General features: G+C 42.0%; 1 long non-coding RNA gene across 1 annotated transcript; it reads right to left on the reverse strand.

The window, feature by feature from the left end:
* Positions 1–10749: 10749 nt before the first annotated feature.
* LOC149467672 (uncharacterized) lies at positions 10750–13985 on the reverse strand. Its single transcript, XR_016311896.1, has 2 exons — positions 13515–13985; positions 10750–13181 (listed from the first exon to the last, which is right to left on the reverse strand). It is a non-coding gene; the product is annotated as an uncharacterized LOC149467672 (long non-coding RNA).
* Positions 13986–17202: the final 3217 nt, after the last annotated feature.

The following is a 17202-nucleotide window of genomic DNA, read 5'->3' on the forward strand; positions in this document are numbered from 1 at the left end:
TACTCACTCACTTTTAACACTTTTTTGGTGAATGAGTAGATGTACCCTTTGTCCCCATGTTGTTCTCATCAACATGGGGACAAGGTGCTGTGGGGGGAGTCCACTTGCTCCAAAGCACCCCCCCCAGGTTGGTGGCATGTGGTCTGATATGGTTTAGAAGGGGGGAGGGCACTCAATCCCCCCCCCCCTTACTTTCCTGACCGGGCTGCATGCTCACATAAGGGCCTGGTAGGGATTAGGGGGGTGACCCCACAATATTTTTTTACTGTTTTTTTAAATGTCAGCATTTAGTGGAGAACCCCAATGACAGAAGATGAGTCGTGGTTGTTAGGGAGGTGGGTTCACAATATGGCAGTTAGACACATTTTGAAGACTGCAGCAGCGATAGTCACATTCAGCTGTGTTTCCTTATGTTTGGTTTCTTTTGGTTTTGCCTGTGGTGCAGAGTTTTCAGATAAGGATGGCTAATCTGTGAGTAATCTATTAAACACCCTTACTTGAAAGCACATTGACAGTAATAAAATAGGTGCTGGATCAAAATGTTTAAACCTCCAAATCCTTTGAAATTTTCTGTAAAGTACCACATTTACAGTAGTTTAGCATCACTTCATCTGAGTTTGACTCCTTGGACTAAGGAAGGGGAGAGATGTCACTTGATGTCACCAGAGTGGCCAATTGCTGCCACCTCAAATGCCTAAAGTCTTACATTAGAGTCCCTCCATAATGGTAACGCACAGGATAAAGATCCTTATTTTTTTTTAAGAGACAGCTATTTCCAGTCAAATCAGAATTGAAAATTAGTTACATGGCTGAAAAAAACTGTCTTGTGTAAAGCTTTGTTAATTGATCCTATTTTCTTTTGTCTTTTTAAAACGGAACAAAAATCTGAAATACTTATCTCTGCTTTAACGTCAAAAAGATCACCCAAAAGATCCCTTGCCAACAACTTTTTCCTGGCTTCTTCCAGGGGCTGGTCTTTGGCTGTTATAATTGGTCGGCACAGGATGAATTAATACCTATGCATGTGCACTTCCGCCTGGCAGTACTAGGGTCGTTGGTTCAAATCCCAACCATGCCACCACCTGACTGAAGTTTGCATGTTCTCCCTGTGCCTGCGTGGGTTTCCTCTGGATACTCTGGTTTCCTCCCACACTCCAAATACATAGGTAGGTGAATTGGCTCCTGTCTAAATTGACCTTAGTATGTGTATGTATGAATGTGAGTTAGGGACTTTAGATTGTACGCCCTTTGAGGGTTAGGGACTGCTGTGAATGTACAAAATATATGTAAAGCACTGCATCTTTTTTGGGTATGAGTCTATCAGCATGGTACATCTTGACTTGGCAATATTTGCCCACTCTTCCTTGCAAAAACACTTCAAATCTATCAGATTGCGAGGGCATTTCCTGTGCACAGCCCTCTTTTGGTCACTCCATAGATTTTCGATCAGATTCAGGTCTGGGCTCTGGCTGGGCCATTCCAAAACTTTAATCTTTTGGTGAAGCCATTCATTTGTTGATTTGGATGTATGCTTTGGGTCATGCTGAAAGATGAAGTTCCTCTTCATGTTCAGCTTTCTATTGGAAGCCTGAAAGTTTTGTGCCAATATTGACTGGTATTTGGAACTGTTCATAATTCCCTCTACCTTGACTAAGGCCCCAGTTTCAGCTGAAGAAAAACAGCCCCAAAGCATGATGTTGCCACCACCATGCTTCACTGTGGGTATGGTGTTCTTTTACTGATGTGCAGTGTTGTTTGTGTGTCAAATATATCTTTTGGAATTGTGGCCAAAAAGTTAAAGCTTGGTTTCATCAGACCATAACACATTTTCCCACATGCTGTTGGGAGACTTCAGATGTGTTTTTGCAAAATTTAGCTGGGCTTGAATGCTTTTCTTTGTAAGAAAAGGCTTCCTTCTTGCCACTCTACCCCATAGCCCAGACATATGAAGAATATGGGAGATTGTAGTCACATGTACCACACAGCCAGTACTTGCCAGATATTCCTGAAGCTCCTTTAATATTGCTGTAGGCCTCTTGGCAGCCTCCCAGACCAGTTTTCTTCTCGTCTTTTCATCAATTTTGGAGGGACATCCAGTTCTTGGTAATGTCACTGTTGCTCCATATTTTCTCCACTTGATGAGGACTGTCTTCCCTGTGTTCCATGGTATATCTAATGCCTTGGAAATTCTTTTGTACCCTTCTCCTAACTCATACCTTTTAACAATGAGAACCTTCTAATGCTTTGGAAGCTCTCTGCAGACCATGGCTTTTGCTGTAGGATGTGACTAAGAAAATTTCAGGAACAACCTACTAGAACAGCTGAACTTTATTTGGGGTTAATCAGAGGCACTTTAAGTAATGGCTGGTGTGTACTGACTCCTATACAACGTGATTTTGAATGTGATTGCTTAATTCTGAACGCAGTTACATCCCCAGTTATAAGCGGGTGTGCGCACTTATGCAACCACATTATTTTAGTTTTTTATGTTTACTCCCCCCCCCCCTAAAAGATTTCAGTTTGTTTTCCAATTGAGTTGTACAGTTTAGAGGTCACAGTAAAGGTGGAAAAAGTTCTGAAATGATTTATCTTTGTCTCATTTTTTTTTACATCACAAACATTTTAACATTTTAACAGGGGTGTGTAGACATTTTACAGTATATCCACCGTGTATATATATATATATATATATATATATATATTTATTAATAGTAATTGGACATGGTATTCAGATTCTTGCACAGCTCTACTTTTGACGGGTTACACTAAAAGGAAATTTGAATGAATTTGGGGCAATTTTATTTTAATCTGTTTTTAAGTTTGTACATTTTTAAACAAATGTCCTGTCTTTTTTTCTTTTACTAATGATATACGATATTTGTTTTACAAATAAACAGCTATATGATTTTTCAAAATAGAGAGCACAGCAGTAGTCATCTGCTATTGAAATGCTTTCTCTAATTGAAATCCCAAACAAACCTACAAATACAGTAGACAGGGACAAGTAGAAATGGGTATTCGCCTAATTAAAACATCTCTAAACAAGCCTTTTCTCCAACAGAGCAGCTAAGAATTAATAGGTAAACATTGAAAAGGGAGATTGGAGCTCCAGCTGCTGGCTGTATATATATAATATTTATATACAATATTTCATAGTTATCTGGATGAAGAGAAAGTAAATATTTGCAACTGTTAAATCTTTAGTTCTGTAAATAATATTTAATTTCATAGATAATATATACAGAGACATTATATTAACAGTTGGAGGGGTCCCAGCCTGGATTAACATGCCTCAAGAAGCCATCTAACATACTTAAACAATGCCTAAATTAGTGTATTGCTGCACATGAAGGTCATACCTGTTGTAACTTTTGCCCCAATTCTAGTGATCAAAAACTATAGCTGGCAAGTGTAGTTTCAGCTGTATCAGATCCTGTTCCATTAAGGTGGGCAGGCCTACAGGTACCTGGTTGCCCCTAGGACTTAATACACATTGCTATAATCTTGTCAAGGTTGGGCTCCTGCTACTTGACGAGCAGCTCAGCTGTAGGTTAATTACCATCCACTTGTCTCCACAGTGACTCACCTGGATACCATTATCTGCCTCGCTAGTCCAACCCACAGCCAGACTTTTTAGCTTAGCTGATTTCCTCCTTGCCCTTGCCTGGTCTATGATGTCTGTGTTTCTGCCTGTGTTCCTGTGTACGACAAGGTCTAGCTGAGTTCTCTTCTGGTTCCTGTTCCTGATTTTTGGCTCCTGACTATGCTGACTGCTGGTTTACTGACCCTGGCTTGTCTGATTACCCGCACTGGCATCCAAACTCTGGCTTCTGCTTTAACTACGTTCCTGATCTATGTTATATTTGCTATTTCATTAAAGTTGTGATTTTAACTGCAGTTACTGTCTCCGCCTGGTTCATGGTTCCTGACATTATGAATTCAGAAGGTGCATGCAATCCACCTAGTCATAATATTTTGTTCCAGATTGGACAAGCAGGACCACTAGTTACATCAGTTTGCCATATCATTACAAACGCTCCTAACCCGAAATGCTCATTTGGATTCACCTACCCCAGCTGCTCCAGTACTACCGGTGTTGCAAGTCATCCCTGCTGCTGCTCCTTTCTCAGTTTAGGCAGCCGCCTCTGATACTACCACTGTAAGAGGTATGATTGGCTCTGCTCCACTTCCCCAGCAGTTTGGGGGTGATCCAGCTCACTGCAGTGGGTTTCTCAACCAGGTTGGAATATATTTTGAGATGCTGCCCCAGGCATTCCCTACAGACAGAGGCAAAGTAGGCTTCATTATTTCTTTGATTTCTAACAAAGCCTTGGCTTGGGCAAACCCTCTGTGGGAGACACAAAAACCTGTTGTTCAGAAATACCTTGAGTTTGTGGCCTCCTTTAAAAGGGTACTTGATATTCCGGCTCACTCCACCTCTCCTGCCAAGAGCCTCATGTCTATTAAACAGAGTACGTGAACTGTTGCTGTCTGCGCTATTGAATTCCGTACTCTGGCAGCAGAGGTTGATGGAACAATGAGGCTCTCGTGGCTGCTTTTTCTCATGGACTCTCTGATAACATTAAACATGAGATTGGAGCTCGAGATATACCTAAGAATCTTGAGGAGTTGATCTCATTTGCCATTCTCATTGATACCAGACTCCGAGAGAGATCTTCCTTTAAGGATCTCTTGGGGAAGCCTCCTGTGCATTTGGCTGCAAGATTTGCATTCCCACCCATGTCTACCTCATCTCCCATGGCTCCTGGGCCCAAATCCTCCAGTGAACTAGAGCCCATGCAGCTGGGCTTCACACTTCTCTCTACCGAAGAGAGGGCCTTTAGAAGAAGGGAGAGATTGCGCCTTTACTGTGGCCAATCAGGTTGCTTATTATTATTATTATACAGGATTTATATAGCGCCAACAGTTTGCTCAGTGCTTTACAATATAAAGAGAGACAATACAGCAACAATACAGTTCAATACAAGAGGGATAGGAGGGCCCTGCTCCTTGGAGCTTACAATCTGGGAGAAGTTCTGTCCAATCTGTCCGGGAAACACCCGCACCTAAGGCCCTGTAGGGAACAGACCTTAGGTGGAGTCTTTATTATATATGTATTTATTTCAGGTACTTATATAGCGCTGTCAATTTACGCAGTGCTTTACATATATATTACATTCACATCAGTCCCTAACCCTCAAGGGGAGTACAATTTAAGGTTCCTAAGTTACATACCTACACATACTTGGACCAATTTAGATAAGATTCAATTAACCTTCCAGCATGTCTTTGGAGTGTGGGAGGAAACCCACACAGGCACAGGGAGAACATGAAAACTCCAGGCAGGCGGTGCCGTGGCTGGAATTCGAACCAACAACCCTTGTACTGCCAGGTGGAAGTGCTAACCATTTAGCCACTGTGTTGCCCCCAGTCACTGTGCTGCCCCCGTTTTTTTTCGTGACAAAGAGTGGTGAACTGAGACCCTGTATTGATTATAGTGGTCTCAATCGCATTGTGTCCCCAGCTATCCTTAAAGATAAGACTCTAGTTCTGGTTACCCTTTCCTGATCTGAGTTTTCCATCGACACCCAGGCACTAATCGATTATGGGGCTGCAGGCTTGTTCATAGATAGTGCCTTCGTGTTGAAGCACTTGATACTGCTGCAACCTTGTGCCTTTCCACTTGCCATTGAGGTTATTGATGGGAGACCTTTACAGCCTGCCCATGTGACCCATGAAACTGCTCTGTTGACCATTGCTATACAGTGGGGATCGAAAGTTTGGGCACCCCAGCTAAAAATTTGTATTAATGTGCATAAAGAAGCCAAGGAAAGATGGAAAAATCTCCAAAAGGCATCAAATTACAGTTTAGACATTCTTATAATATGTCAACAAAAATTAGATTTTATTTCCATCATTTACACTTTCAAAATAACAGAAAACAAAAAAATGGCATCTGCAAAAGTTTGGGCACCCTGCAGAATTTATAGCATGCACTGCCCCCTTTGCAAAGCTGAGACCTGCCAGTGTCATGGATTGTTCTCAATCATTGTCCGGGAAGACCAGGTTATGTCAATCTCAAAGGTTTTAAATGCCCAGACTCATCTGACCTTGCCCCAACAATCAGCACCATGGGTTCTTCTAAGCAGTTGTCTAGAAAACTGAAACTGAAAATAGTTGACGCTCACAAAGCTGGAGAAGGCTATAAGATGATAGCAAAGCGTTTTCAGATGTCAATATCCTCTGTTCGGAATGTAATTAAGAAATGGCAGTTATCAGGAATAGTGGAAGTTAAAGCAAGATCTGGAAGACCATGAAAAATATCAGACAGAACAGCTCGCAGGATTGTGAGAAAAACAATTTAAAACCCACTTTTGACAGCATGATCCCTCCAGAAAGATCTGGCAGACACTGGAGTTGTGGTACACTATTCCACTATAAAGAGATACTTGTACAAATATTGTCTTCATGGAAGAGTCATCAGAAGAAAACCTCTTCTACATCCTCACCACAAAAATCATCGTTTGAACTTTGCAAATGAACATATAGACAAGTCTGATGCATTTTGGAAACAAGTTCTGTGGACCGATGAGGTTAAAATTGAACTTTTTGGCCGGAATGAGCAAAGGTACGTTTGGAGAAGAAGGGGCACAGAATTTAATGAAAAGAACCTCTGTCCAACTGTTAAGCATGGGGTTGGATTAATCATGCTTTGGGGTTGTGTTGCAGCCAGTGGCACAGGGAACATCTCACGAGTAGAAGGAAAAATGGATTCAATAAATTTTCAGCAAATTTTGGATGGTAACTTGATGCCATCTGTGAAAAAGCTGAAGTTAAAGAGAGGATGGCTTCTACAAATGGATAATGATCCTAAACACACCTCGAAATCCACGGGGGATTACATCAAGAGGCGTAAACTGAAGGTTTTGCCATGGCCTTCACAATCTCCTGACCTCAACATAATTGAAAATCTATGGATAGACCTTAAAAGAGCAGTGCGTGACAGACAGCCCAGAAATCTCAAAGAACTGGAAGACTTTTGTAAGGAAGAATGGGCAAAGATACCTCAAACAAGAATTGAAAGACTCTTGGCTGGCTACAAAAAGCATTTACAAGCTGTGATACTTGCCAAAGGGGGCAGTACAAGATATTAACTCTGCAGGGTGCCCAAACTTTTGCAGACGCCATTTTTTTGTTTTCTGTTATTTTGAAAGTGTAAATGATGGAAATAAAATCTAACTTTTGTTGACATTTTATAAGAATGTCTAATCTGTAATTTGATGCCTTTTGGAGATTTTTCCATCTTTCCTTGGCTTCTTTATGCACATTAATACAAATTTTTAGCTGGGGTGCCTAAACTTTCGATCCCCACTGTAGGTGCTCTTCACCATGAGATAATCCAATTCCAAGTATTTCCTTCACATCATTACTCAGTTGTCATTGGTTATCCTTGGTTACAGAAGCACAATCCTTCATGTGATTGGCATAGAGATGAGGTTCTGTCATGGTCCCCATAATGCTCTAATACTTTCAGAGAGTGAGTAGGGTCTTGTGCACATTTCCAATCTCTTCTTTGCCAGAGGAGTACTTTAAATTCTCTCATGTCTCTGACAAAGGTCAGGCCCCATCGGCCTTTTGACTGCACAATTGATCTTCAATATGGTGCAATTCCTCCTGGTGGCCAGGTTTACCCTCTGTCTGTCATGGAGGATAAGGCTATGGAGGAGTATTTTGTGGATTCACAATCTCAGGGGTTCATCCGCAAATCCTCCTCTCCTGCCAGAGAAAAGTGGTAAACTGAGACCCTGTATCGATTATAGGGGTCTCAATTGCATTACTATTATTATTATTATTATTATTGCTATACAGTATTTCTATAGAGCCAACAGTTTGCGAAACGCTTTACAATATAAGGGAGACAGTACTGTAGCAAACTTGCTCATCAGAGTTGGAAGCGGAGCTCCCCTTTTCCTTTGCTTTTAGTGGAAATTCCTCAGCCCTCATCTTGGAGATGTTGTGGAGGTGAAGTCTACAAGATTTGGACAGTGATTGGATTTGGGGCTGAAAGGACATATGGGAGTCTAGGATTACACCTAGTACCCTGGCATGAGGAGAGGGTCTGATGGTTGTATTATTGATCTTGATGGAGAAGTCAGGGGAGGGAATAGTATGAGCTCCGTTTTAGAAAGATTTAGTTTGATGAAGTGGAGTGACATCCATGCTGATATGTCACTTAGTAGGTTAGTAATGTGAAAGGAGACTGAAGGGGTGAGGTGAAAAGTAGAAAGATATATTTGTGTGTCATCAGCATAGAGATGGTACTTAAAGACATGGGAGTTTACCAAGTGACCAAGGGAGGAGGTGCAGATGGAGAAGAGAAGGGATCCAAGGACAGAACCTTGAGGGACCCCTACAGAAAGAGAGGAAGTAGAGAGGAGGAAACAGATTTATAGGTAACACTGAAGGAGTGCTGCGATAGGTAGGAGGAGAACCAGGAGAGAGCAGAGGCCAAGAGAGTGGAATTTTTTGAGCAGGAGAGGATGGTCAACCATATCAAAAGCTGCAGAGAGGTCAAGTAGTAAGAGTATGGAGTAGCAGCCATTGGTTTTAACAGTTTGTAAATCATTAGTGAGTCTTAGTAGGGCAGTTCAGTGGAGTGTAGTGAGTGAAAGCCACACTGTAAAGGGTCAAGAAGATTGTTGTCAGTGAGGTAGGAGCTCAAACGATTGTATACTAAGCATTCTAAGAGTTTAGAGGTAAACGGGAGCAGTGAGATGGGTCTTAAATTGTTCAGATTAGTGGGGTCCAGCAAGGGCTTTTTAAGTATGGGAGTGATCTGTGCATGCTTTAGAGGGGAGGAGAAGGTGCCAGTAGAGAGGGAGAGATTGAAGATGTGAGTGATGGAGCATAGAATAGAAGAAGAGGGTGACCGTAGTAGTTGTGAGGGGACAGGATCCAGGGGGTAGTAGCAAGGTCAAAAAGTGGAAAGTGTTGAGGGAGGTTTAGTGTAAGGTATGCTAAGTGGGATAGATATCTGTGTAGTGGAGATGCCCCTATGAATTGCATCAATCTTTCTTAAATGATTGGCAATCTTGGAAGCAGTGAGTGAGTTACTAGGTGGAGGTGGAGAAAGTAGAGCGTTAAAAGTAGAGAAGAGATGACGAGGACTGGATGACAAGGTATTAATAAGAGTGACAAAGTAGGCTTGTTTGGCAGCATGGAGGGAGGAATTGTATTTTAAGAAAGCAGATTTATATAGGGTGAATGCTTGCTGGGATTTGGTTTTAAGCCACAGTCGCTCCAGTGCAAAACTATGTCTCTTAAGATTTCTGGTATCGTCAGTCTGCCACGGTTGTAATGATCGGGGACTGATACTTGTGTGGTTAGAGGAGCAAGTGAGTCTAGTGTGGATGAACTGTTGTAGACAGAAGTGGTCAGGTCAGGGCAGAACAGGGGAGAGATTCTGTTACAGAGGCGGTCAGTTGCAGAGTGGAACAGAGAAGGGTTAAGGTTGTGGAGGTTGCTGCTTGGAGGGATAGGTGTTTGAAAATGAGGACACTGTGAAGGTGATAAGATTGTGATCAGAGAGAGGAAAGGGAGGAGGAGTCATTAAGGAATTGGTACTATCAGGGCTAGGTTCCTGCTACTTAATGAGAAGCTCCTTTCTTTCAGTGCTCAGAAGCTGCTCAGCTGTCGGTTAATTACCAGCCACTCACTGTTTCCACGGTGACTCACCTGAATAACATTACCTGTGGCATTAGTCCAGCCTACAGCCAGCCCTTTTTGCTATTTCAGCAGCTTAGCTCATTTCCTCTTTGCCCTTGTGTGGTCTAAAATCTCCAGTGTGTTCCTGTGTACAATTCGGTCTTGCTGACTTCTCTTCCAGTTCCTGTTCCTGATTCTTGGCTCCTGACTACACTGACCTCTGGTTTCCTGACCCTGGCTTGTCTGATTACCCGCACTGGCATCCAAATCCTGGCTTTTGTTTTGACTACGTTCCTAATCTATGTTATATTTGCTATTTGATTAAAGGTGTGATTTTAACTCCGCCTGGTTCATGGTTCCTGACAAGTATCTGGCCAAGTGGTACAAGGGACAAAGCAAAGATATCAAAAAGAATATCTGAGGTCCTTCAGGGAGGGAAGTGTGGATTGATGTTTCAGCAGCTGAGTAGCCAGTAGAGATATCCAGAGGCAGGCAGAAGTCAAAGCTGAAAAGAGTCAGTTTTGTAATCCAGGGTTAAGTAAAAGTCAGGGCAGGTGGCAGAGAGTAAGCATAATCCAGAAACAGGCAGAGATCAGGGCAGGCAGCAGACCAGAGAGTAATCCACAGACAGGCAGAGGCCAGGGCAGGCAGCAGACAAGAGTGTAATCCAGGGACAGGCTAGCTAGGGTCATAATTAAGGATCAGAGAAACACAATCAGAGACAGTGTAGAGAGAACTAACACAAGAACAGAGCTTTGGGATTCTAATGCTTTAATAGGGCAACCTAGTTCTATCAGGGTGGAAGAGGCAGAGCAATTTGAGCCAACTGCTGCTTAGAAAGGAGAAAGCTGTCTGTGCGAGTACAGCTGGTGGCCAATCAGGACATCACTGGCAAAGCAGGACCTGTTGAACGACAACCAATGCAGGCCAGGTAGAGATGGCAGCTGAGCTGGCTACAGGGAGATGGGTATCTGCAGCGTGTGAGTGTGTGAGGCACTCCTAACAGTTCTCAACTTTAATTGCAAGGAATAAAATACTTTCAAGGCCGTTTAAAGTGTTATAATTTATTTTAGGTACAATATGTAATTATTTCAAAAGATTTGATCAAAATCAATAATTGATTACAAAATCTTCACAAGCACTACAATTTGCATTTGCACCAGTGTAGCCATTTCTTCTTTATTTGTTGAATAATAGCAGTGGATAGTTGTCTAGAAAACTATTTCTAGGATTAGATTTGTATCCTGACAGTAGCATATTGTGCTTGCACTGTGAGACTACTGATCATTAGATCATTTTTGTGAAATAGGAAGAGTAGGAAGATAGTCAGAGCTCCCAGTGGAAAAAGAGACCCCCTCAATAACTTAAAACAAATTAAGGTAAAGGCATAGAACACTCAAGTATTTGAAATGTTTATGTGTCTTTTGCTTTCTATAACTGAATTTTTTACACCTGCAATGTATCTTTGAACTTGCTAGAAAATTTAACTATTCCAGAAAAGATAATGCCCTTGCTCAGCTTACTCTCACTTTGCATGTCATAGCCCTCTCTTCTAGGTTTGTCTAATTGCTCTCTGTGCTGGCCCAGCTGATCCACCCCCACCATCACCTCTTTGCATTTTTATTTAGCAGCTGGGGGAGTAGTGAATGGGAATACTCTGGAGTGTTACGTGAGAAACAGCTCTGGGCTCTTGACATCACATCCAAGATGGCAGCACCAAGAATAAGTCTTGGGGCTTTTGGATGTATTCACAAGGCAGACTTTTACAGAATGGTCTTGGGAATGGATCTCTTTAAAGCCAAAAATCAAGGTATTTTTAATGCTGCACTGAGTCTGGCACTCCTCTGTGCTTTTTCCTATTTGCCTCCGGTCAGTGGCGTCCCTAGGGTTGGTGTCACCCGGTGCGGTATCACTTGGTGACACCCCTCCGATGATCCCCACAGGATGGATCGGATCTGCAGATTGAGCTTAAGGGATCGGAGTCCGATCCATTATCCTTCCCAATCCGCAGATCGGTTCCATCCTGCGGGGATCGTTGGCTTGCAACCTATACGGGGTTAACTGATCTCTCCACAAGCTCCACGAAAAGGTAAGTTTTAAAGCAAGTCCTCCTCTCTCTCTCTATGCTATGCTAGTGCTATCACCAGGGTCGGGAGATTACACACTGACCTGTAGCATACTCTGCCCGCCCCCTCCAGCTCTCCGAATTCAGCACACGTGGCAGGGATGTGGACCCGCCCCTCTGCTGAAACTCCGAGGAGGAGAGATGTCCGAAGTGCCTGCCTCACTGTCCGAACCCTCAATGCCTGCTTATTTCAGAAGCGGCACATATAGGGGCGGACTGAGCCTCTCATGGGGCCCTGTAGTGACACCAGGCCCTCAGGCACTGCCCGAATAGTCAGTCCGCCCCTGGTGGAGCCGGTACGGTGTCACCCTGTGGAAAAGGTGTCACCCAGTGGGGCGTGCACCCCCTGCACCTGCCTAGGGACGCCCCTGCCTACAATGTTCATGCTTCGCTCTCAAGGGTGCTGCCACTGATGCTGTATTTACCACCTGCTCTACACTTATACTAGTATATTGATGCTGGACTTTCCTCATGAACGTTTTATGGACTTTTAGCAGATAACATTTCTTCAACAGTTTTTCTTGTATTTAACTAGAGTATTTTTACCTGCTGACTTTTAACTCTTTTGGAGGGGCTGAAGAACCACTTTAACTCTCTCACTTGTTTGCCCGAATTGCTCATTACTATTCTTGGCAATAACAATATAGACAATGCAATAACACATGCTAACCAGTCAACTTTTAAATCAGTAAAACAGGATGCATGGTTAACTGCTAAGGATCAGTACTTTAATCATTGCTCCATGTGTTAAAATGCAGAATCATGTTTATAAAATGTTTACCTGTAATATTTTTGCTCTGCAATTTTTATGCTCTGTTGTATATGATTACCTTGTCTTTCTTCCTATTAATGACTCGTCATGGCTTCATTCCAGTCCTTATCACTTTTAATATTTAGTTGGGTACTGTAAGTGATCTGTAAACCAGTAAAGACCCTATATGTGCTTAGTAAAAAGTTTTTGTAACTTTTTACCAAATAATCTGAGGGTATTTTATGAAAAAAAAGTAATTTAAATATTTCTGTTATCAGTTGTAATCAGTTAATGTGCAGACAAGAAGCATGCTAATAGGAGAAGGTAGTGTGACAGAGCTCATCACTGTGCTGTTTCATCTTTTACTGTCAAGTCACAGGCTGCGATGGGTCCACGACAACTTGGGCTCAAAGGAACTGGGCTAAACGATGCTGGCCATCAGTCTGACAACATTTTAGCAGCAGACAAAAATCATTGTGGCCGAAAATTGTGGACTGAAGGTGAATATTGCAGCAAAAGCTGGTTTTGCTGTTTTATCTAATCTTGCTAATCTTGTTAGGAGTCCTTATCTTGTTATTTATAGTTGTAGTTTTTCTAATTCTAGAGAATAAAATAAAATATATTATGATGAACATATATTTTATACATTCTTTATAAATAATGGTTTTCTTTTACACAGGTAAAGGTTACAAACATGTAAAAGGACATATATGTTTTAGCCTACTTCACAAATGATAAAAGACGTATGCATACAAACACACTTAGATCAGTCATAAAACTACAGTACTTGTAAAAAGATAAATGCTAAATAAAAATAGAACTCTGTGAGTGTCACTTTACTAAGTACAGCATTAATGTAGACATTTACATTTACAAATATTAAGCATTCCCGTTCCATTTTGGAAAGGGTTAAACTGACCTTGCCTAGCTCACCTGTTGATGCCCCTCTGGCAGGAAGAGGGGTTGTGGGTATCTCCTCTGTAATAAAGATGTTTTATGATGGCAATAAGGCCACTGCAGGGTGTATGGTTATCTTAGTGTAATAGAGCCCTGGGGGCAAGGCTCACACTTGGCTGTGCTTCATAACACCCAGCGCGTCTGTTTTACTCCTGATAACAGTGCTCTGTAATATGGCTCATTGCCTAATGACTCTCCCATCATGCGGAACACTCGTTCCTGGCCCTTCAGCACAGTTTTGCGCGACCGCAACAGCTATCTCTAGCTAGGGGGCCTGGCAGCTGGTATGGCTTTCTCTTGAACCCTCTGCTGCCAGAGAGCTGGATGAAATGATAACTCATAAAGTGCTGGGTTCCAAAAGAAGCCAGTATGTTTGTTGTTTCAGCTGGGTTCATATTAAATCTATAGGTGGAATGTAAATATATTGCCTAGATTACACTTGTATGGTGTTTTGTTTTTTTTTTTTAGTTTGGTTGTCTACAACATTAAAGAACTGATTTGCACTCCCAAGTTTTTTTTTAACCATGTTTCATTTAGTAAAATTATGACCAACACAAAAAAACTGAAAAAATTTTAGTGAAGTCTCTCTGTTTTGTAGCTGTGCCCTGTGCATTGTATGTACTTTCCAAGCAGAAAAATACATATTATCCTGAAATTTAAAGCTTCAGCACTCCCAAGATGTTTGTACCATCATGTTTCATTTAGTAAAATTATGAGCAACACAAAAAAACAGGAAAAACTTCAGTGAAGTCTCTGTTTTATAGCTGTGCCCCGTGCATTGTATGTACGTTCCAAGCAGGAAAAAAAATATTATCCTGAAATTTAAAGCTTCAGCATCGTGGCTATTGCCACTCTGAGCTCAACAATATTAACTGTCCATATCGATACTTTATATGTGTACATCAATGTCATTAGCATATACACCAATAAACAGGGGCATAATAAGAAGTCATAGGCCCCTGTAGTACAATTTTTGTTAGGACCCCTAAAAGATAAACACACACTGCTGTACAACACTCTAAGTACTATGGCAGTTTTGTCTGAAGGATGGATGAAGGAAGGATGAAGGAAGGATGAAGGACTAAAGAGGACGTCGTGATGATATTGAGGTAAGTACATCTGTGTGGAAGGATAGGGTGGATCTCATCCAGCCAGAGAACCTAAAAGAAAAAAAGAAATCTGTCATATGTTTATTCTTTGGAAGTACAGCCCCTTGAAACCTATGAAACCTTGACCAGGAAGTCTCCCTGGCTTTGAACCAAAAAATAAACAGACGGTTTAAGGTGAACAATAATTCTTATTGTATTGAGGTCAGAGTATACCGAGTGCAAGCACAACAAGAATGACAGAAGATGTGCATATGAGAAAAAAAATTAATCACTCTAAAAGGTTCAGCAAAGTAATATAACACAGTATCACTTTCAGCAAATCCAATTGTCCTGCAGGATCAGAACTTAAACATCAATTACAGCTTCTGAGATATCTCTCCCCAAGTGAGCTGACATGAACTATCCAGATGTCAGGCTAAGCCCTGGTTCACACCAATGCGATTTGTCAGTTCAAAATCGCTTGACAACTCACACCCTATTTGTGGCAATGGAACCTTTCAAATCATTGCCACTGAGGTTTGCGAGTTTGGAAAAGGTTCGCTACTTTTCTGCGATTTCATTGCAACTTGCATTGACATCTGTTAAATGAAGTTGCAAAATCACACATCAAAATCACACTGATTGGCAGCTCTGATATTGCACTGAAGTAGCGTAATTTCAAAGCCGCACTGGTGTGAACCAGGGTTTACTCAATTTTGGGTTCTCAGTTGCTGGTAACTGGGTTTAACCCTTGAGATGAACACTTTTTTTTATAAGCAGTAGTGTCCCTTTATAAGCAGTAGTGTCCCCTTCTGTATCTCATCAAAGAATGGTGACAGATTGTCTGTGCGCTTGATGGGGCCCTAGATGGTGCACATTAAGGTTCAGAATCCCTTCTTGTGTAAAAGCAAGATTTCCTCAAGATGGTATGGCCACAGAAAGTTTCACCTTTTTGTAGTGGTGTTGAAACTGGAGAAGGTCTCTTTAACACAGAAGATGAAGGCAAGAATTGGCTGAAATTGAAATGAAGGGGTGGAAGCAAACTTCAGCAAAGGTTGAACCCCTAAGGATGGTGAACTAGTCTTGATGAAGCAAGTTCCTTTGAAGCAGGAAGAGGCTTGAACTGAGATACTAGTGTAATCCTGTCTGCAGGTGGGCATGTGCAGTAGCCAGATTCCTGCAGTTTCAGGATTATAGTGAGACACTAAAGTAGAAGGCCATAATACTAAATGGGCTAGGCAGTTTGGGTCTCAATGTGATGATCTGTGGTGTAAAGTGTACTTAATTGAACAACTGAAATAAACGCAGTCACTTGCAACTTGTGATGGTCTGGGGTATATAGTATGTTCACTCCTTGTCTGAGTGCAGAAGTCCAGATACCAGCATACAAGTTTAACAAAGCTTTGCTTTAACAAAGTCTGGATAACTGAACGGCAAAACACTGCCATCTTGTGTTTAATTAACATCCTGCAACCAGTATTAGTGCAGTGTGTTAGAAGTACCTTTTAACTATAACTAATTTAAAGCGGAAAGGACACCTTGCCAACAAGGGGCAAATTGACAGTGTTTCTGCAAAATGCCAACCCTTACCCAGTTATATATTCCTTGCCAGTGCTGTTTCACTGCTCCTCCACACCTTGCGACATACTACTCAGAGCTTACTAGTATGGGGGACCATCTGACCTCCTCTCCTGACAAAGCTCAAAAAAATCACCAGGATCAAGCATTATCATATATATGAGAGGGTGATGTCACAGCTTACCATGGTTTCCAGCACCTCAGATTTCAATGTGGCTGCAGAGGAGGAATCAGATGTCAGGGAGCACTGACATGCTGAATATAAGGGGTTCGGGAGGGACCCTTCGCAAAGACACCGATTATTTCTACCTAACACCTTTATACCATAGGTCAGCCCCTCTTAGCCCTTTCAGACTACAGATCAGTCTCTTCTATAACCCCTTCAGACTTTAGATCACCATTCCTTTATCCCTTCAGACCACAGATGGGCCCTCCCTTTAACCACTTTAGCCCTCAGATCAGCTTCTCTCTTTAATCCCTTGAGACCCCAGATCATATCCTCTTTCTATTTGCCTCCTCCACATCATTGTCAGACTCCACATGTGGGTGCCAGCGAACATACTGAGGAAGTCTATCACAAACTTCCTTTGCAATTCTGTCATGTTGTGCTTCATCACATAACCAGAAACAGAATGTAGGGATAGGTATCCACACTCTCCTACACTGCTGCCACACTGGCCTGAACTTTGTTATTAGCACATGGCACTAGTCCACTGGAAGAAGCATGGTGGGCAGTAGTGGCTGGATGGATGAGCAGCCTCAAAAGACTACATGGCCATTCACTGCATCTGCTGCCTATCCCTAGTCCATCGTAATCCTTGGGTCTCCCTCCTTTCGGGCCCCATAGTGGCTTCTATGGCAGTAGTTCCATCACTGACTATAATTTCTACTTTGAATTTGTTATTTTTACAGTGAACACACACACTTTGGCCCACTTACAATATACAAAATGCTGACAATTTGTTTTTCTTTATAGTAGTATATATCTAGGCTCAAGG

This window comes from Staurois parvus, unplaced genomic scaffold (genome assembly GCF_062004578.1).
Source record: "Staurois parvus isolate SC_StPar_1 unplaced genomic scaffold, SC_StPar_1.0 ptg000104l, whole genome shotgun sequence".
NCBI classification, from domain to species: domain Eukaryota; kingdom Metazoa; phylum Chordata; class Amphibia; order Anura; family Ranidae; genus Staurois; species Staurois parvus.